We start from the raw sequence: 21411 nt of genomic DNA on the forward strand, positions 1-21411 counted from the left end.
GCAGCAAGCTGAGAGCTTAAAGCTTGAATTACAAGCACCAAACAAAGGAAGCAAACTGGAAATGATGAGAATCTTTAAACTCTCAAAGCCTGCCCAAAGTGACATAGTTCCTCCAGCAAGGCTGCGCCTCCTAAGCCTTCCCAAACAGTACCAACACTAGGGACCAAGTGTTCAAAAGCTGGAGAATATGGGGGACATCTAATTCAAGCCATCACATCCTCTGACCTCTACATTCATGTTGTGATAGGCTCACTTGTGCTTGTGAGCAGGGTATGATCTCAGCCTTTTCATACATAGTTCATGTGTGTGTCTGTGTCCATGTGAGTATACTTATATGTGTGGATACGTGTGCATCTGCATACATGTGTGCTGAGGCCAGAGATCAAACTTGGATCTTGTTCATCACCAGCCTTTTACCTTTTCTGTTGTTTTTAAGATTGTAATTTTTGTTGGGCATGGTAGCACAAATATGGTGGTTTGAATGAGACTGGCCTCCATAGGCTCATATATTTGAATGCTTTAGTCTCCAGTTGGTAGAACTGTTTGGGAAGGATTAGAAGGTGTGGCCTTTGTTGGAGAAGATGTGTCACTGGGGGTGGACTTTGAGGTTTCAAAAGATATTTCCAGTATTCTCTCACTCGGCTTTCTGCTTGTGGATAAAGATGTAAGATTTCAGTTGCTGCTCCAACACTATGCCTGTCTGATGCTGTTCCTTGCCATGATGGTCATGGACTCTAATTCTCTGAAACCAAATCGTAAGTGTCTTAGGGTTTCTATTGCTGTGAAGAGATACCATGACCACAGCAACTCTTATGAAAGAAAATATTTAATCGAGCTGGCTGCTTACATTTTCAGAGGTTCAGTCCATTATCATCATGGTGAGACATAGTGGCATGCAGGCAGACACGGGGCTGGAGAAGGAGCTGAGAGTTCTACATCTTGCCAGCAATAGGAAGTGAAATGAGTATTACACTGAGTGAAGCTTGAGCAAAGGAGACCTCAAAGCCCACCCTTGAGTGACACACTTCCTCCAACAAGGCCACACCTACTCCAACAAAGTCACACCTCCTAACAGTACCACTCCCTTTGGGGGCCATTTTCTTTCAAACCACCACAGTAAGCCTCAAATTAAATGCTTTCTTTTATAAGTTATCTCAGTTGCAATATTTCCAGCAGCAATAAAAAAATAATGAAGATAGTGACACATGCCTCTAATCCTTGCACTTGGGAGGCAGAAGCAGGAAGAATTCTGTGAGTTCTAAACTGGCCTGGTTTACATAGTTCCAGGCCAGCCAGAGCTACACAGTGAAACCCAGTCTCATAAAACATTTTTTTTTAAGATTTATTTATTCATTATGTATACAGTGTTCTGTCTGCATGTATGCCAGATCTCATTATGGATGGTTGTGAGCCACCATGTGGTTGCTGGGAATTGAACTCAGGACCTCTAGAAGAACAGCTAGTGCTCTTAACCGCTGAGCCATCTCTCCAGCCCTCATGAAACATTTTTTAAAAATCATTTTTTAGGCCAGGCGTGGTAGCATATACATTCAGTCCCAGCACTTGGGAGGGCAGAAGGAGGCAGATCTCTGTGAGTTTGATGCCAGCCTGGTCTACATTGTGAAGTTCCAGGACAGCCAGGGCTATGTAAAGAGACCCTGTCCCTGTCTCAAGAAACAAGCTTTTTTTTTTTTTTTTTTAGTATTTAAAGTATGTGTATGTTGACTATATGTAGGTATATGCATATTAGTGCAGGTGCCCATGCAGGTCAGAGGCACTGTAACCCTCTTGGAGCTGGAATTATAAATGGTTGTGAGCAGTCTGATATGGGTTCTGGGAACCAAACTTGGGTCTTCTGCAAGAGCAGCACATGTTTTTCCCCAGTGAGCCATCTCTCCAGACGTTGTTTTCTGAGACAGCCTCTTTCATTGCTCTTGCTGAGTATGCTAGATTGCATAGCCAGAGAGCCTCAAGGATTTCCTGGGTGTCTGCACCTCCTAGCCACATTGTAAGGTGTGCGTGCAGCATGACTGCCCTGTGGCTTTACAGATGGAGCCCCTAGCCTCTAGTCTTCCCCATCCGATATACTATAGCCCCTTCCTAAGATCTTGAGGCCACCTTCAGCGAGGGCAGCACTGGAAGGAATAGCTGGATACTCAAGTGAGGGTCCAGTGACCCTCTGCACCCCTCCTCCTCTTAGGGAATGTCAGCAGTCCACAGACATGCTCCTGGTGGTCTCTTACAAGCAGGCACAGCTGTTCGGATGGAGATGGCGGCCATTTGGCTTGGAGGATAGTCTTGTATAACAATCCTCCAAGCAGAAGGGAAGCCGTGCCCTTTATTGAACTCTGGGTACTGGAGGCTGTATGTGCTTCATTCAGACACAGTATTTGGTCTTTTGAATCATTTCATGCCCCGAAGCAGCATCCTTTGAGCGGGGTTTATATCAATATCTGTGTTTGTAACTGTCTTGCAAGCTGTGGTGTACGCATCACCATCAGGACCCTGGAACTTAATGATCTCTATGGATGATTTGGTGGCTTGGAGACTCTGGCAAGGGCTAGGGATATAGATCAGTGGTAGAGTGATTGCTCAGCACATGTGATCCCTAGTACAGAAAGATGCTGGCAAAGACAGGGAGCTTCAGCCAGAAACACCCCGTGGCATTTGGGGTGGGTTTCCTTCCTGACAATAGCTACTAGACACAGTCCTTGGGAAAAACAGCTCTTAGCCTGTTCCTGGGCTCTGGTTAAAATAGAGCACCTTCCCTATCACTGCAAGCAACAGTAACAAAAGCTGATCACTTCATTCATGGAGGTCCTGGGACTGTCTAGGGCAGGTTCCCCACTTGCAGCTGTGCTGGTTTGAATGAGAATGTCCCCCAGAGGCACCTATATTTGAATGCTTGGCCCCTACGTTGTAGAACTGTCTGAGGATTTGGGGGGTGGCCTTGTTGGAGGAGGGGTGTCATTGGGGGCGGGCTTTGAGGTTCCAGGTCTCTTGCCATTGTCAGTGCGCTTGCTCTCTGCCTCCTGCTTATGGATCAAGACGTGAGCTCTCAACTACTGCCCCAGCACCATGCCTGCCTGCATGCTGCTCTGCTCCCCACCATGATGGTCATGGACTCTAACCTTCTGTAACTGTAAACCCAAATTAAACAATTTCTTTTCTTTTTTAAAAATTTACTTATTTTTTATTTGCATTGATATTTTGCCTGCATGTGTGTCTGTGTGAGGGTGTCAGATCTTGGAGTTAGAGACAGTTGCTAGCTGCCATGTGGGTGCTGGGAGTTGAACCCGGGTCCTCTGGAAGGGCAGTCAGCGCTCTTACCCACAGAGCCATCTCTCCAGCCCAAACAATTTCTTTTCTAAGTTGTCTTGGTCACCTTTCTATTGCTGTGAAGAGACATCAGGACCAAGGCAATGTAAGGAGAGTTTGCCAGGCAGTAATTCCGGTACTTTGGAGCCAGAGGTAGGTGGGTCTCTTAGTTTGAGGCCAACCTGGTCTATAGAGTGAGATCCAGGACAGCCAGGGCTCCACAGGGAAACCCTGTCTCAAAAAAAAAAAAAAACCACCCAGAGTTTATTGGGGGCTTGCTTACAGTTTCAGAGGGTTAGAGTAAGATGACCATCTTTGTTTTCTGTTGTTGTGATTAGCAGCCTTGAGAGGAAAGGGTTTTATGGCTTACCAGTGACAGTCCATCAATGAAGGGAGCCAGGGCAGGAGCTCAAGGCAGCCAGAACTGGAAGGCAAGCAGAAACCATCGAGGAATATTGCTTACTGGCTTGTTTCCTCTGGCTTATTCAGCTACCTTTTTTGTGTAGCTCAGGTCCACTTGCCTAAGGACAGCACAGCCCATAGTGAGCCCAGACCTCCTACATCAATTAGCAATGAAGAAAACGTCCCACAGACATGGCCACGGGCTAATCTGATCTGACAGTTCTTCAGTGGAGGTTCCCTCTCCCCAGGTAATTCAGGGTTGTATCAAGTGGACAGCTAAAGCGAACCAGACCAGGATCAACCTTCATGCCTGTGCAGCAATCATTTTAGTGACTGAGCTACCGATTGCTCCAGCCTCATGATGGATCTTTGCCCCTCTTTGAGCCTATGGGGGGGGGGGGGCGTACTCATTGCTGCTGACATTATTACAGGTTGTGGTGTTGCTGTCCACTCTGTTTGGCTGCGTTGGAGCAAATCACTGTGATCTTGAGGCTGATCTGTCATGTGATAAACACCCAGTCTATCTGCAGGCTAACAATACCTTGTTTCTTGTGCCTCGTATCCACAGACATCTGATATGGTTGAGTCTGACCAGTCTCCTTTAAAAAGCCAGCACCAATGGTGTGATAAAAGATGAAACCCAGGGTCCCAGCTTGCAAGGACCAAATGCTCTATCTCAGAACTATATCCCTAGCTCCTCAGAAACCTTTAAAGGACTTCTGACTCTACTTTCCTCCTCATCACCCCCCACCCAGGCCTACCAGCTTTAGTAAGTCAGTTTGGCCACTGAATACAGTGGGCCTAGAAAAGAGATTGCCCCAGTTTTTAAAAATTTTATGGGCCAGGCAGTGGTGGCTCACGCCTTCAATCCCAGCACTCAGGAGTCAGAGGCAGGTGGATTTCTGTGAGTTTGAGGCCAGCCTGGTTTACAGAGCGAGTTCCAGGACAGCCGGGGATACACAGAGAAACCCTGTCTTAAACCCCTCCCCACCCCCCAAAAATTATAATAGTCCTGTGACAGGGCAAAGCAGTGCAGAGGTTCCTCCAGTTTGTATTAGGCAAGCGCTCTACCACTGAGCTAAATCCCCAACCCCCCATTTTGTTCCTGCTGAGGCTATTACAGGTTTAACTAGAATCTGATCTTGTTGGAGATTACCCAGCTCTCTTGTAGGAACTAAAGGCCAGGATGTCCCAGTGAACTTATCAGCTGCTGTTAGCTTGTACAAACCTTCCCCTCCAGCTAACTGCTTATCTTAGGTAACTGTTTGCTTTCGGATTGCCCCAAACCTCCCCCTGCAGCTGCCTGGTAAGATAACAGGCTGTGGATTTTGCCTTAAAAAACCTCTTGGTGGCGCACGCCTTTAATCCTAGCACTCGGGAGGCAGAGGCAGGCGGATCTCTGTGAGTTCGAGGCCAGCCTGGTCTACAGCGCGAGATCCAGGAAAGGCGCAAAGCTACACAGAGAAACCCTGTCTCGAAAAAAACAAAAACAAAAACAAAAAAACAAAAACAAAAAACTCTTGCCCTAAATGCTTGGAGCTACACTTGAGTCTCCGAATATCTGAGTATGGTCCTAGCCAGCTGGAATTAACTATATTATTAATTACATTAACTATATTAATTAACTTTCAATTAACTATAAACTGTGTCTGAGTGGTCAGATCCAGTGGGCTCCCCATAACAGTCCAACAAGAGGATGCTGACACTTGAAGATGAATGAAGCTTCAGTACTCCAGGGCCTTTTTAGGTTGAGCTATATTTAGTCCACCAGCCAAGATGGCTTGGGTTTGCCATTGAAGATAAGGAAAAAACAGCATGCCTAGACACAGCACAGAAAGAATTCATACTCATAAAATACTGGGGCTAGAGAGATGACTCAGGGGTTAAGAGCACTGGCTGCTCTTCCAGAGGACCCAGGTTCAATTCTCAGCACTCACATGACAGCTCACAACTGCCTATAACTCCATAAAATCCTCTGATATCCTCTGTGGCCTTTGAGGGCACCAGACATGCACGAGACATACACGTAGTCAAAGCACCTGGTCACTTACATTTTTTTAAATTAAAAAAAAAAGTTCAAGACCAATCTGGGCTACCTAGAAACAAAACAAAGCAACAGCCACAAAAAATACAGCAGAAAGGGACCCAGTTGATAAAATTTCGCCCTAAATAACTGTCAGCCCCTTCAGATGTCTGCCTAGCCCTATTTCCATGGCCATTACTTAGTCATTCCATCAAATGGGCAAAAATGCCCCTAGCTATATTTGGAAGTTTTCCTGTGTCCCGACCAGCAGTTTGGACAAATCTCTCCCACTCTTGTCCCCCAAGTAAGCACACAGAGACTTATATTAATTATAACTACTCAGCCATTAGCTCAGCATTATTACTGACTAGCTCTTACACTTAAATTAACCCATAATTCTTATCTATGTTTAGCCATGTGACTTGGTACCTTTTCTCAGTTCTGCCTTGTCATCTTGTTTCCTCTGTGTCTGGCTGGTGACTCCTGACTCTGCCTTCCTCTTCCCAGAATTCCTTTAATCTGCTTGCCCTGCCTATCTACTAGCCAATCAGCATTTTATTAAACCAGTGTACAAAAGCATTATCCCACAGCACCTAGCTGGTAATGTGGACTGACTGCCCTCAGACAAGTTCTCCAAAAATGAGGACTCAAATACTCAATTAGACTGGGAACCTTTAGTTGTTCCCAGAAGGCCACATTGGACACACTACTCATCTGTGTTCACAAACTGACTGACAAGTGTCCTCATCATGCTTGTGGGTAGAACAATGGCCCACCCCTTCACCAATGGATGCGTACCTCTTTTTTCCCACCGGCTTCCAGTTTGTCTTCCCCCCATGATACCTGTTGTGTTTTACATATGGTACGTACCCCTGTATACAGATCACACACACACACACACACACACACACACACACACACACACACACCCTAGTTCATGTTCTGAAGGTGTGGTGTCCAGCTGTGGAGATATTCTGAATACTGTGGAGCCTTTAGGAGGTGGGGTCTGGCTGGCAGAAGAAGGTCACTAGGAATGGGCCTTTGAAGGTAAGACTTACTTCTGGTTCAGGCTTCTTTCTCCTGGTTTTCTATCTTCTAGTACATGAATAAACCCCAGGCTCACACTTCCATAGCCACAGCCACTCTGTCTGCCTTTCCTGCCATGGTGGACTAAAATCTCTCTGAAACCATGATCCAGAAACACAGCACTAAACACTGATGCGTATAAGCTTATCACTATCTATCTATCTATCTACCTACCTATCTATCTATCTGTCTGTCTGTCTGTCTGTCTGTCTACCTACTTACCTATCTTTTGAAAAGTCTGATATAGCCTAAGCTGGCTTCAAACTCACAATGCAGCTGAATGTGACCTTGAACTTCTGATCCTCCTGCCTCCACTTTCCAAATGCTAGGATTTCAAGCATGCACCACTGCTCCCAGTTTTATGAGCTGCTGGAGGTCCAACCAAGGGCATTATTTTTTTTATTTCATTTTTCTTTATTAAGAAATTTTCTACTCACTTCACATACTATCCATATACCCCGCCCTCCTCACTCCTCCCACCCCCCAGCCCTCTTTCCCAAGCCACCCCGCATCTCCACATCCCCCAAATCGAGGTCTCCCATGGGGAGTCAGCAGAGCCCAGCACACTGAGCCTGGGCAGGTCCAAGCCCCTTCCCACTGCACCAAGGCTGTCCAAGGCATCACACCTCAGGCATCAGATTCCCAGAAGCCTGCTCATAGACCAGGGACAGATCCCGATCCCCCTGTCTGGGTGTCCCCCAAACAGTTCAAGCCAAACAACCATCTTCCGTGTCCAGAGGGCCTAGTCCAGTCCCATGGGGGCTCCACAGACACCAGTCCACAGTTCATGGGCTTCCACTAGTGTGGCCAGTCATCTCTGCACGTCCTCCCATCATGATCTCGACGTCCCCCACCTGCAGAATCCCTCCTCTCTCTCATCAACTGGATTCCCGGAGCTCAGCCAAGGGCATTCTTCATGCTAGGCAAGACTTCTACCAATTGAGCCACACTCCATTTGTAAGCTTGCCCCTTTTGATTTCAACTTCCATTTGTCCTAACTGCTCTGGATTTATTTCATCTCAACTATTTATGCTAAGGGATATTTATTGGGTTTTGTACAGGATTTTTGTGTATTTGTAGTTGAGGGTTTCTAAGTTGGCATGCAGCAGATATAGCCTCCTTGGTTATATGTTTCTTTCCAATGTAGTCCTTAAACTTCTAGCTTCTGCCAACTCAGTTTCTGCTTCTTTATATGATGGGGGGGGGGGCGTGTTTCTAGCTCCTATATCCCCAGTACTAACTCATGGTTTCTCTCTCTTGGCATAAATTCATCCTCAGCTTCTTTTGGCATCTGTTGTCGAGGACTGTGGTGGCTTGGATGAGAATGACCCCCAGAAGCACATAGATGTGAATGCTCAGTCGTCAAGAAGTAGTGCTATTTGAAAGGATTAGGAGGTGTGGCCTTGTGGGAGAAGGGGTGTGTCACTAGGGGTGGGCTTTGAGGGTTCAAAAGCCCAGGCCAGGCTCAGTGTCTCTCTCCTCCTGTTGCCTGTGGATCTGGATGTAGTTCTCTCAGCTCTCTCTCTAGTACCCGCGTCTGCCTGCATGCCACATGCTTCCCACCATGTACTAAACCTCTGAAACTGTATGCAAGCCCCAATGAAATGCTTTCTCTTTTAAGACTTGGTGGTTTTATCTTCAGCACAATGGTTGTACCTTAATCTACTACTATTTCAGCCAGCAATTGCAGTCTGGAGAGAATTCTGCTCCAGCAGGCACTGGGTGTGTCACTGCCGCTAAAGGAGCTTGAACTAAACCTCTGTCGTTCTGTTTAGAACCGAGACTCAAAGGCTGCGGTGAAAACCTGCAGACTCAGCGAGACTGAGTAGTAACTAGCTAACCCTCTCTCCTTGCTGGCATCTAGGGAAGACCCGTGCCTCTGGTCCACCAAACCAGAAAAGGCCAGGCCACTCCCTACTACTTCCTGTCTCACTGCAGCTCCAGGATGCCCTCTGAGGCTCTATGATTGCTTTCTGTCAACTAGTTGCTAATTCAGCCTCCTGACCCTAAGGTTAATTTTATTTAATTAACACAAATGCAAACTCAGGGTTCACAACGTGATCGAATATCCCCAACAAGAGTTGCCTTGGTCATGGTGTCTCTGAACGGCAATAGAACACTAAGACAAGCACCAGCCTCCCACCCAAACAGCTACCATCTCCATCAGATTAGCGCTGCCTGCTTGCATGAGACCACTGGGAGCTGGCCTGTGGGCTATTGACGTTCCCTCGGGGAAGGAGGGTACGGAATGTCATTGGACCCTCACCTGAGTGAGGACTATTTTTCGCAGGACAAAATTCTGCCCTCACTGCATGTGGCCTTGGGGGCTTGGGGAAGGACTAGAGTGCATAGGCTGAGGAAGGTTAGGGAAAAGGGCTCCATTTATGTGGCTATGGGGAAGTCTTTCCAGTGCAGCTGTTTGGGGGTCATTCACATTCTTGTTCATTATTCATTATAATAATGAGTTGTGCCCAAGTGATCAAAACAACATAAATTACAGGTTTCAAAACTCTATCATTATCATTACCATTTTGTTTCTTAGTGATTTATTTTTCTTTATTTTTTATTTTATGTGCATTGGTGTTTTGCCTAAATGTATGTCTATGTGAGGGTGCCGGATCCTCTGGAACTAGAGTTACAAAAATTTGTGAGCTGCCATGTAGGGGTACTGGGAATTCAACCTAGGTCCTCTGGAAGAACAGCTAGTGTTCTTAATCACTGAGCCATCTCTCCAGCCCCTCCCCTTTTTTTGAGACAGGGTTCCTCTGTGCAGCCCTGGCTGTCCTGGACCTTGCTTTAAAGATCAGGGTGGCCTTGGACTCAGAGATCCACCTGCCTCTGCCTCCCAAGTGCTGGAATTAAAGACATGGGCCACCACACCTGGCAGCAAAAATCAATTATTAAACCTTTACTTATTATCCATCAGTTAATAAATTGGATAAGCTTTTTAAATAGTTCACACATCCATAGATAACTAGTATTTATTGCTGAGATGTATTCAATATCAATTAGATGCCTATTTTCCACTTTTATAGCTGCAAGCATTTAGAAGAATGCCTCTTAAGTGAACACAACAGAAGGTGTTTGCTACAGTAGCATCACTCAATTCTTTGAACATCTTTGAAGGAAAGCAACTATGTTCAGGGTGCACGCCATAGTGGGGGCATTTAGTAGAAACCTCTTATAATGCGGGACCACCAAATTTTCCAATAACGGGGCCTTTCATTCACACCGGACTCTGTAACATGTTCTGAAAATATGGATAGTTCCAGGTAGGGTGGTACATGCCTTTGATTCCCAGTGCGCTCGCTCGCTCGCTCGCTCTCGCTCTCTCTCTCTCTCTCTATATGCATAGCACCTTCTGGAGGTACAACCCCCAAATGAAGGACCACCCCCAAATTTATCCTCCACCCCCCTTTTAAAGACAGGATCTCATGTATACCAGGCTGGTTTTGAACTCCCTATACAGCTGAGGATGAATCTGAACAGAAGGTTCCTGTCTTCACCTCCTTAGTGTTGGGATGACGGACAGGAACCATTTTGGACTGTTTATGTGGGCTGTGTTGGTCCCATAGTTCTACAGTCTCTAGCCGCTAGATTATTTTGGACTTGATAGCCTGTGGCCAAGGCTGGGAAGCAGGCAGACACAAAAAGGGGTAGCTGCCTCTGCTCACACTAGCAGGTGTGATGGTCAGTTTGGCTTGTGGACTTTGTGCAGTGTAGAATCACCTAGGACGGGAGCCCAAGTGGGACAGCTCTTAGATTAGGCTAGCTTGTGGGCACACCTCTGAGCGATTTGCTTTGGATTGCGGTGGAAAGACCTTCCCACTGTGGGGACCATTCCCTGGACATGAGAGCCGAGGCTGGAGTGGAGAAAGGCAGCTGAGCACTAGCATGTATGCATTAATCCCTTAATCTCTTGGCTGTGGATGTGATAAACTGCTTCAAGTTCCTGCCCCTTGACTTCCCCACTCCACCCCCGCATCATGATGATGATGGGCTGGAACCTAGAGTTGTGAGCCAAATCAACTATTCCTTTCTAAAAGTGCTTCTGTTTGGGTATTTTATCACCACAGAAAAGCGAACGAACCCACCTGGGGATCCACACCTAGCTATGCATTCCCTACCATAGCCATAGAAGGACAGAACTGCTTCCGCAAAACTCCATCTGGTCAGTGTCCAGAAAAACACTCACAGCTGTATGAGATAAGCTGTGTATTAGATAACTTGACTGCATAATTCTGGGCAATAAATCTGTGCCTTCTCCACAGACCTGGCTTTCTCCACAGCCCAGATACACTCCATGAATGCCAACCTTCCCAATATCCAAGATAGAGAAAGGTGGCCAAGCTAAGGATTATTGCTATGATCCAAATTCCTAAATGCTTTTCTTCTTATTTTTTCTTTCACTCCCCCTGCCCCCCCCTTTGGTAAGTTTTGAAGCAGAGGTGTCATGTAACCCAGGCTGGCCTGGAACTACTCACTATTTATCACATGGTGCTAAAGATGACCTTAAACTCCCAATCCCCAGCCTCTGTCTCCCAAGTGCTGGGATTGGGTGGATGGGGCACCCTGGTGCTTCCTGAATGGCGTAAACTGAATACTCTCAGTGGATTGGGGTTGCTCCACCTGCCGTGCTCCCATTCACCCCTTTTCTCGTGCTCTACATTTATTCATCTTGGTGTGTGTCCCTGCATGCCACATCACACATGTGGCAGTCAGAGGACATGTTTCAGGATTCTGTCTGTCCTCCCAAAGTGAGGATGGGCAGTTGAAGCCAGGACTCTCAGAAGTGCAAGGGCAGCCTCCCTGCTGACTGGATGAGGGAAGTCCGCTCTACCTGGCTCTGCTCCTCTGTGGGACTGACAACAGCTACAGTTCCCTTCCTGCGCACTCCAGGGACTCATGGGCCCAGCACCGTCTCTCTCATCCAGACTGGTAGATGTGTGCTGAACTTCAGCTTCAGGTACCATGGGGCCGGCCGGAAGCCTACAAACTCTTTCCAATGTGGCCTTGCCAGCTGGCTTTGGATAGGATATTGTCAGGGTCAAAATAGAGGGCAGGAAGAAGGGGAGATCCTTTGAGGGTAGTAGTGACAGCCCTGGTCAGAAGATGCCAGTAGTGAGTGTGAGCTTGTACCTTCAGGCCCTGGATAGCAGTACCTTACACTGTTCACCTTCTCCCACAAGGAGAGCAGCTGTTCCCTTGGGTCTGGGGCCCAGCAGCCCCTTTGCTCCCCTAACCTTAATACTTCCTCTGTTCCTGCATAAAAGCCTTCTCTGTTGGAAATAGTCACCACACAGGGTTTTGATGCTGTTTTGAGACAGGGGTACATGTATCCCAGGCTGGCCTTCTCTTCCCTATGTCCCCTAAGACGACCTTGAGCTCCTCAGTCCTCTGCCTCCATCTCCCGCGGACCCCGATTCCAGGTGTATTCCCCAACATCTGGGCCTTCTGCAGTACCGAGGAGGGTGTCATGCATGTGAAGTAAGCCTTATTGACTGAGCTACAGTCCCGGCCCCACTGCACACGTTGTTTTTGGCTCGTTTTACTAGAAATCGACATCGTTATTCTCCAGCAACCTTTTCAACCTCTCTAAATCTTATCTGAAAAATGTGAGTTTTACCCAAAGACTGTTAATTGAACACTTATTAATTCAGAGCAGAGTGACATGGTATACAAAGACAGATAGACGCCTTGGCCTCTGGCGGTTTAGAAAAGACAATTAGAAATGTCCTGAGATAACTAATGCAAATTGACCAGAGATAAATTTTATAAAACCAGGATTTTTTAATCCATCATATATTTTCGTATCAGTCTAGGGCCAGACATGGTGGCCCACACTCTTGATTTCAGTACTCAGGAGACACAGGCAGGTGGGTCTCTGTGAGTTCAGGGTCAGCCAGGGTCAGCTATGTATAGTGAGAAACTGTTTGAAAAGCAAACCCACCAACAGCCATGTTGTCACTAACAACAGTAACTGGAAGGTCCTAAGAGTCCTAAACAATTATAGATTCGAAAGTCACTAGGGAAAGGAAATGACTTAGTCTGGATCCAAGAGAGCTGGGATGAATGAAATCAGACAGAGGCCGAGGGAGGGCACAGGTCGGTTGGTAAAATGTTGACCATGCATGCATTAGGAGCAGAATTCAATAGAAAAAATCTACAAGTGGTGTTTCTAATTGCAGTGCTGGGGATGTGCAGACAGGCAGATCCCTGGGCACCACAGCCAGCAGGCCTAGCCTAGTGAGGTGAGCCCCAGGCCAGTGAGAGACCTTGCTCCAAAACAGAAAGGATGGCACCTGAGGAAAAATTCCATCTGAGGTTGTCCTTTGGCCTGACTGTTTCAAGGACTTGAGGTCTAGCTCCTCCCAAGTCCAGGCTGATGCTTGCTGGAGCTGAGCTGTTGTCTGGGGTGTCTGCTGAGCTGGGAATCATGAGAGGATCGGGTAGGGCCTCTGTCTAGAATGTGCTGGGATGAAGTTACTTTTGTCATGCTGGTACCCATCTGTCCAGAACAAGGAAAGTTTGCTTGTACCCAGGGATCGATCCTTTAAGGAGAAGAAGGACACTGTCCAAATGCAGGAAGTCTGCTGGGCCCCCTGTACATGTTAGCAAGAGAGCAAAGTGAGGCTGGGGAGATGGCTCAGTGCAGTGCTTCACAACCTGTGGGCCAAGTGACCCCTTCACAGGGGTCACATATCAGATGTTCACATTCCGATTCATAACAGTAGCAAAACTCCAGTTAGGAAGTAGCAGTGAAAAGAATTCCATGGTTGGGTTCCCCACACCATGAGGAGCTGTGTTAAAGGGCCGCAGCACTAGTAGGGTTGAGAAACACTGATTCAGTGGTAAAGCATCTGCTCTGTGAGCATGAGCACCTGCGTTCGGATCTCCAGAAGCCACGTTTTTACGTGGTGTGGCGGCCTACCTCTGCAATCCCAGCTCTGGGGAAGGGAGACTGGTGGCTCTGGGGACCCTTGCTGGACAGCCAGTCTAGTCAAAACTAAGAGCTCCAAGTTCAGTGTGAGAGTTGGTCTCCAGAACATAAGGTGGAGAGCAGTTGAGGCAAACCTGATATGGACCTCTGGCCTCCACATGCCACATATGCATACACCACACACACATATGCACACACCTGCACGCACACACACAAAATGACTAAGACAGATCAAAGAATTGGGTCCAGAGCTGAGTCAGAGCGACCAAAGCTATGACTCAGTCACTGCATTCTTTCCAATGTCTTGGAGGCTGTGCTTAGCAGAGCAGGGCAGTTGACTTTCCTGGGCTGCCTGAGAGTCACCCCCCAAATCCTAGCCTGGGGGAAGTGGGTATATAACTCCTAGGCCATCATCACTTCTGTTTGTTATCTGGAATGGGAAGTCTTCTCAGGTGAATTGCTTGGTGCTTACTAATCGCAGGAGCAATGTTAACAAAGCCACTTGTGCGCCCTAGTGCAAATGAAGCCTTTCCAATGGCTGGCTGCAGTGGGACTTGTTTTAGTTAGTGTTTCTATGGCTGTTATAAAACACCGTGACCAAAAGCAGCTTGGCAAGGAAAGGGTTTATTTTAGCTTACATGTCAGGACCACAGTTTATCATGAAGGAAAATCAGGACAAGAAGTCTAGGTAGGAACCTAGAGGCAGGCCCTAAAGCAGAGGCTATGGAGACATGGTGCTCACTGGCTTGCCTCTCCTGGCTTGCTGAGTTCGTTTTCTCATATACCTCAGGACCATCTGGCTAGGGGTAGCAACCACCCACAATGTGCTGGGCCCTCCCATATCACTCATTAATTAAGAAAACACCTCACAGCCTTGCCTACAGCCCGGCCATTTTCTCAATTGCTAGTTCCCCTGTTGGTATTCACCAGAGAAGACTGCTCAGACACGGGTTCAAGCCAACAGAAAGTCTTTATTTGCTGGTCGGCAACTATTCTAGGTATTTGGAATCCCAGTGCAGCCCCGAGCCTTTCTCAGGGTGAGCTTTTAAGCACAAAAACCACATCCTGGGTTGACATACTTCAATGAACAAGAACAGTTAGCCAGAAGCGGAACTGCAGAAGCCAAAAAGCAAGGTTAGTACATTTAGGGGTTTTCCCAGAACTACGGACTTTGGTGGAAGGTCTTTGTTCTCGATTTGCTGGTGGTTCTTTGTGATGAATGGGACTTTCATCATTGTAGCGCGGGGCTACCCGTCATCTGTGTCTGGGGGCCTGTAACACCTCCTCTCAGATAACTCTAGCTTGAGTCACAGTAGCACAGCTCTAGCCAGCACAGGAATAAATAAATAAATAAAAGAGCAAGACACAAGGAGATGAGGATCCATTTTCTCTCGGAGAAGAAGATCCATTTTCTCCTTGGGGAAGTTTGGAGAAGGGGAAGCCAGAAACCAAAGCCAAGTCCACTTTTGTTTGTTTTGAGACAGGGTCTCGCTCTGTAGCCCAGGCTGGCCTTGAATTCGCAGAGATCCGCCTGCCTCTGCCTCCCGAGTGCTGGGATTAAAGGCGTGCGCCACCACGATCCACTTCTTGCCTAAGACTGGTTTTGGCAACTGAATGTGGTGGAGTGGCCAATGGACTGGAAATGTTGTAAACCAATGCCTCAGCAATAGTCCTAGTTAATGAGGGACAGAGACTCGGTCACAAACACTGAATGTGCTGCATCCATACCAGCCACGTCCTGTCATCCAGAGAAATTTGAGTCTGAACTTGGAGCCTCTGTCTGCTAGCACTTAGGCATTTGTGGTGGTCCGATGCCCTGTCAGCTTGCAAGTAGGGTTAGACCTCAGAATTTTCATCAGTCTTCACATTTAAAACAATGTTACTGACATGCGCCTGTAATCCCATGTGGAGGTGGAGGCAGGAACACCAGGAATTCAAGGTTCATCTTTAGCTACATAGTGATACATAGAGAGTTCCAGACCAGCCTGGGCCAACTGAGACCTTGTCTCAAAAACAAACAAACATAAAACAAAAAGAAAACCATAAAATATTACATGTGTATGTAACCTATATATACATCTTTTTTGGTATTCTCCAATAAGTTATCATTTTTATTTATTCTTTGTTAAGATGTATTATATTTTAATATTTATTTATATGTATATGTCTGTGTGAGTGTATGCCAGATGTGTGTGGGCCAGAAAAGGGCATCAGAACCCCTGGAGCTGGAGTAACAGGTGTTGGGAACTGAACTGTGGTCCTCTGCAAGGACAGCAAGCACTCTTGATCACTGAGCCATCTCTCCAGCCCCTATCATTTTATTTGATTTCATTTAAAATGTAAAAAACACACTGATTTACTGGTTGTGTATGTATGCATATGCAAAGGCACATGTACCTAGGAGGGCAGAAGGGGCAGAGAGAAGGGAGAGAATGTCTGAGGGAGGCCTGAGACGTGAGGCTCCTGCAGGCAAGGGGGCCATTGCTCTAGTAACCATTGCCTCCCTCCCCCACTCCAGCCTACGGATGCCCTTTCTCCTTCTTCCCATTCATGCGGTTCGGTTCCCAAGGGATAGAGTCACTTAATGATGTGAAATGGTTTCCAGCCCCTGGAGAATGGAGTGGAAATGGATGAATACAGCATGTGGTCCATTTTTCTAAACAATGAACTGCAATAATAAGCAACCCTCAAATACTGAATAGGAAACACACAAAATATTTCATTTTAAAAAGCATTCTGGTAATAAGTGAAAATAAATAAAAAGGCAGGGTGAAATTAAGATGCAAAATAGCAGCTACACACACAAAAGAATCTAGAGGGCTGGAGAAGCCATTGAGGAGCCTTAAAGACAAACAGCATGGAATCGGACTCAAAATGGTTTTCTCTCATATGCATAATAAAGCATGCTGTTCATGTTCAAGTTTCCTGCAAGCTGAAATGAGCAGAGCAAATTAAACGTTAAATAATGATGCTTTTAAAAGGCATTTGGAGCTTTACAAAAAACAGAAATGAAAATGAACTACTGTTGGGGCATGACCTTTTATTTGTGGATGGATGAGTGTGTGTGTGTGTGTGTGTGTGTGTGTGTGTGTGTGTGTGCAGGTGGGAGGGAGAGCATGTTCATGTACGTGTGGAGACCAGAGGTCAACCTTGGATGCCGTTCCTCAAGGGCCATCTACCATATTGTTTTACATTTATTGATTTAATTATGTAGGGCTGGTGCTGGCATGCTGCCGCACAAGTGTGGAGGTCAGAGGACAACTTGAGGACTTGATTCTCTCCTTCCAACACAGAGTTCAGTTCAGCAGGAGCTCGAGTTCAGGTCAGCAGGCTTGTGGGCAAGCACTGATTGACCCATCTTGCAGACCTCCACCTTGTGTGATAAGACAGTCTCCGCCTCCTCTGGGATTGCAAGTCCATACCACCATGCCTGGCAGTTTTACATGGGCTCTAGGGACGGAACTCCTGTTCTCATGCTTGTATGACAAGCACTTTATCAAATGAACCATCTTCCCAGCCCCTGGCATAACCTTTTAACTTAGAGGTTTTTTTTACTCTTACTTGGAAAATCTTCTTTTCCTGTTTTTTTTTTTTTTTTTTTTTTGGTGGGGGGGCGGTTGTTTGTTTATTGTTTGGTTTTTCGAGACAGGGTTTCTCTGTGTAGCCCTGGCTGTCCTATATTTCACTTTGTAGACCAGGCTGGCCTCAAACTCAGAGATCCACCTGCCTCTGTCTTCTAAATGGTGGGATTAAAGGTGTGCGCCGCCGCCGCCTGGCCTGTTCAAACTGTTACTGGGCTTCCTGTAACTGGCTTAAGTGACCTTCAATGATGCCTGTAGTATTTATTATCTCTACTACTTGTTTTGGCACTTAATGATAAGTAGCACTTAGTGAGCAGCTATTACATGCCAAGTCCTGAACTAAATCTTCAAGGACAATTGCTTTACCAAACACAATCCTTAAATTAGCACTATCATTGTGCCAGCTTACATTAAAGGAAGAGGAGGAGGAGGAGGAAGAGTTCAAATCAATGATCTGGTCTGTAGCAGGAATCTTAAAAGGTCTTATTAATAAAACAAACCTGGGGCCAGGTATTGGGGTGAATGCTGGAAGATCAGAGAAACAGAGCAAGCCACAGCTACCTCATCTCGCCAATTCCTCAGCTGATCCTGTTTCCTCAGACTGGAAGCCTCTGAGTCCTCATCCGAATGTGTCTCAGCTGAACTGCTGCTCAAAGCCTAAAAGCTTAACAGACTCTAGTTCCTGGTCCTCACGCCTTAAATACCCTTCTGCTTCTGTCATCACTTCCTGGGATTAAAGGCGTTTGTCACTATGCCTGGCTGTTTCCAGTGTGGCTTTGAACTCACAGAGATCCAGACAGATCTCTCTGCCTTTGGAATGCTAGGATTAAAGGCATGTGTGCCACTATTTTCTGGCCTCTATGTCTGTCTAGTGGCTGTTCTGTTCTCTGACCCCAGATAAGTTTATTAGGGTGCACAATATTTTGGGGAACACAATATCACCATACTGGTCTCTTATTAATCACAGTTAACTTTTCAGCCCCAGCTAAGCAGCATCTACTGTCCCAGTAAAGTGAAGATTTCTCTTCCAGATTCTTAATCTAAAACATTACATGAACAGTCTTGAGATTGCTTCTCTCGGAAACTTCATAAAGCAGACTTCTATCCTCCGCATTTCACTCAGCATTGTCTTTCAAATTCCCACGACAGCTCAGTAAGCAATGAACACTCAATGGATTTTTCTACCCAAAGTTCCAAAATCAGCCTTCCTTCCACAAAACAGTCCAAGGCATAAAAGCCACATGGTGAGGCCCGTCACTGAAACATGAATCTCTCTGGTACCAATTTCTGTCCTGGTTTGCTTTTTGTTGCTGTGATAAACACCATGACTAAAAGCAACTTGTGGAGGATAAGGTTTATTTAATTTTATGTATTATAGTCTATCATGAAGGAAAGACAGGTTAGGAGCTGAAGCAGAGACTGAAGAGGAATGCCGTTTACTGGCTTGCTTCCTGGTCATATTTGCTTCCCGGACCATTTGCCCAGGGGTGGCACCATTTGTGGTGGGCTAGGCCCTCCTCCATCAATGAACAATCAAGAAAATGCTCCGTAGACATGCTCACTGGCCAATCTCATGAAGGCAATTCCTCAAATGAGGTTCCCTCTTCCCAGGTATGGCACATGCCTGTAAACTCAACACTCAGGGCAGGAGAATCAGGAGTTCAGGGTCATCCTTAGGTGTTGTCTTAGTCAGGGTTCTCTAGAGTAACAGAATTTATACAGTGAACCTCTCTCTATGTACAGAAAGGGCATTTATTTGAATGACTTACAGACTGTGGTCCAACACTGGCTGCCTATGAATAGAAGTGTGTACTAAGTTCAAGGCTAGCCTTGGAGTCATGAGGCCTTGTCTCACAATAGAAACAAACAAGCAAAAATGGCTTCCCCTTTGAGCTTTGAAATTATTTTAATAGGGTTGGGGGCACAGCTCAGTGGTAGAACATGCGCTGTGCAAGGCCCAAGCACAAAGAGAGACAGACAAATGAATTTTATGTTATTAAATAAACACCCATAAAGGAAACGTCTCTTTGCAACAGAGAATCACAACCAATCATGCAGAGTTGTGGAGCCCAGTCCCAGTGGACACATCTACAAAACATCCCCACACTAAGGCTCAGAAAACATTGAGGACGAAGGGGCAGAAAGACTGTAAGAGCCAGAGGATCAGGAAGTTTGCTGTGAGGTTGTGTCTCCTAGTATTATCAGAAGCCACACGCACAGAGTCTCTCCAACATGACTGCCCAATGTGAGCTGAACAAGGATGACACCAATGAACATGGCAGACTGGACGGAGAAAAACCAGTGAGGCCTCAGCCCTGCACAAAGTACTGTAGACAACTGAGGAACGCTGGGAACGAGAGAGGTGGCCTTCCCCAGGGAAGAGCACACCAAATGGTTGTCCAGTGCCAAACAGTGAGCCCTGAAAACACATACAGGCATACAGGTAACGTTATACAGACTTAGCAGGTTCTATTTAGTTACATATATGTGTGTGTGTGTGTGTGTGTGTGTGTGTGTGTGTGTGTATGCATGTAATAATAATTAGTGGAAAAAGAGGCCATGAATTTGCAGGAGAGGGTTATATAGGAGGGCTTAGAAGGAGGAAAGGGAAGAAGGGAAGGGAGAAATATTATAAATAAAAATTAAGCTACATTTGAAATTATTTTTTGGTCAACTAAAATTAACTGAAAGTAGTGCAGACTGGGCCATTGTGCAGGTCAACTTTTTGTGTGTTAGGTATACAATGTTACTTGTTTTTAATGAAGAACCCAATTTTGCTCAGTCCTGGGAGGCCTGGGCACGAACCACTTGTGGTTAATATTCCAAGCCACACAGCTTCTCAGAGAATCAAGGCACCCCTTTGATAAGTAAATATACTCATTCAGATGACTGATTCAACTACCAGGAATCCAGAAATTTTCTCTAATTGAGGCACTTCTCAAATACTTACATACTGCTCCTTTTGAGACTGTGTCTTATTCAGCACAGTCCCAGCACAGTGCTGGGTACATAGTAGGTGGTGAGTAAGCGTCTGCTGTGTGCATGGAATGTTCTGGACTTGTAACAGTCCCACACTGCACGGCATGACGTTCAGAAGAGGTCAGAGCCAGCTCTCTAGTTCCCATCCTTTTTGTTCCTGGGTGTGTTCTGTGTTGTTTCTGTTCTTTGTGGGGCTGAGTTTGTGAGTGTCTGGTTTGGGCTGGCAGCATGGCTCAGTGGGTAGAGGCACTTACTCCCAAGCCTGATGACCTGAGATCCATCCCTGAGATCCTCACCATGGAAGGAGACAAGGGACTTTCACAAGTTAATCCTCTGACTCCAGATACATGCCATGGCTCACCCATGTCTGCCCCCCCATTAATAAATTATAAACAATTTAAAAATGGCTTCTGTTGCCACTTGTGGTGGCACATATCTTTAATCTCAGCACTCAGGAGGCAGAGACAGTTGGATCTCTGTGAGTTCAAGGCCAGCCTGGTCTACAAAGTGAGTTGCAGGACAGCTAGGACTACACAGAGAAACCCTGTCTGGAAAACAAAACAACAACAACAACAGCAACAACCAACAAAACACAACAAAAATGGCGTCTGTGCTGGTTTGAATGAGAATGGCCCCCATAGGCTCATATATTTGAATATTTGGTCCCTAGTTTGTAGAACTGTTTTAGAGGGAGGTGTGGCTTTGTTGAATGAGGTGTATCATTGGGAGTAGGCCTTGAGGTTTCAAAAGTCCAAATCAAGCCCAGTCTCTCTCTGTGTCTGCTGCTTGTAGATCACTATGTAAGCTCTCAGCTACTTCTCCAGCACCATGCCTCTTCCTGCTGCCATGCTCTCCACCACAATGTTTATGGACTAGCCTATGAAACTGGAATCAAGCTCCCAGTTAAATGTTTTCTTTAATAACTTGCTCTGGTCATAGTGTCTCTTCATGGCAATAGAAAATTAACTAAGACAGCTTCTTTAAGCTGGACATGGTGGCACACAACTTTAATCCCAGCACTTGGGAGGCCGAGGCAGGCAGATCTCTGAGTTTAAGGCCAGTTTGGTCTACATAGCAAGTTC

General features: G+C 46.3%; 1 pseudogene; it reads left to right on the forward strand.

Annotated features, from left to right (window-relative positions):
* Window positions 1-21411, forward strand: part of LOC128113600 (polycomb protein EED-like) — a 45070-nt pseudogene that overhangs the window by 570 nt on the left and 23089 nt on the right.

This window comes from Peromyscus californicus, unplaced genomic scaffold (genome assembly GCF_007827085.1).
Source record: "Peromyscus californicus insignis strain IS unplaced genomic scaffold, ASM782708v3 Scaffold_10__1_contigs__length_136768540, whole genome shotgun sequence".
NCBI lineage: Eukaryota > Metazoa > Chordata > Mammalia > Rodentia > Cricetidae > Peromyscus > Peromyscus californicus.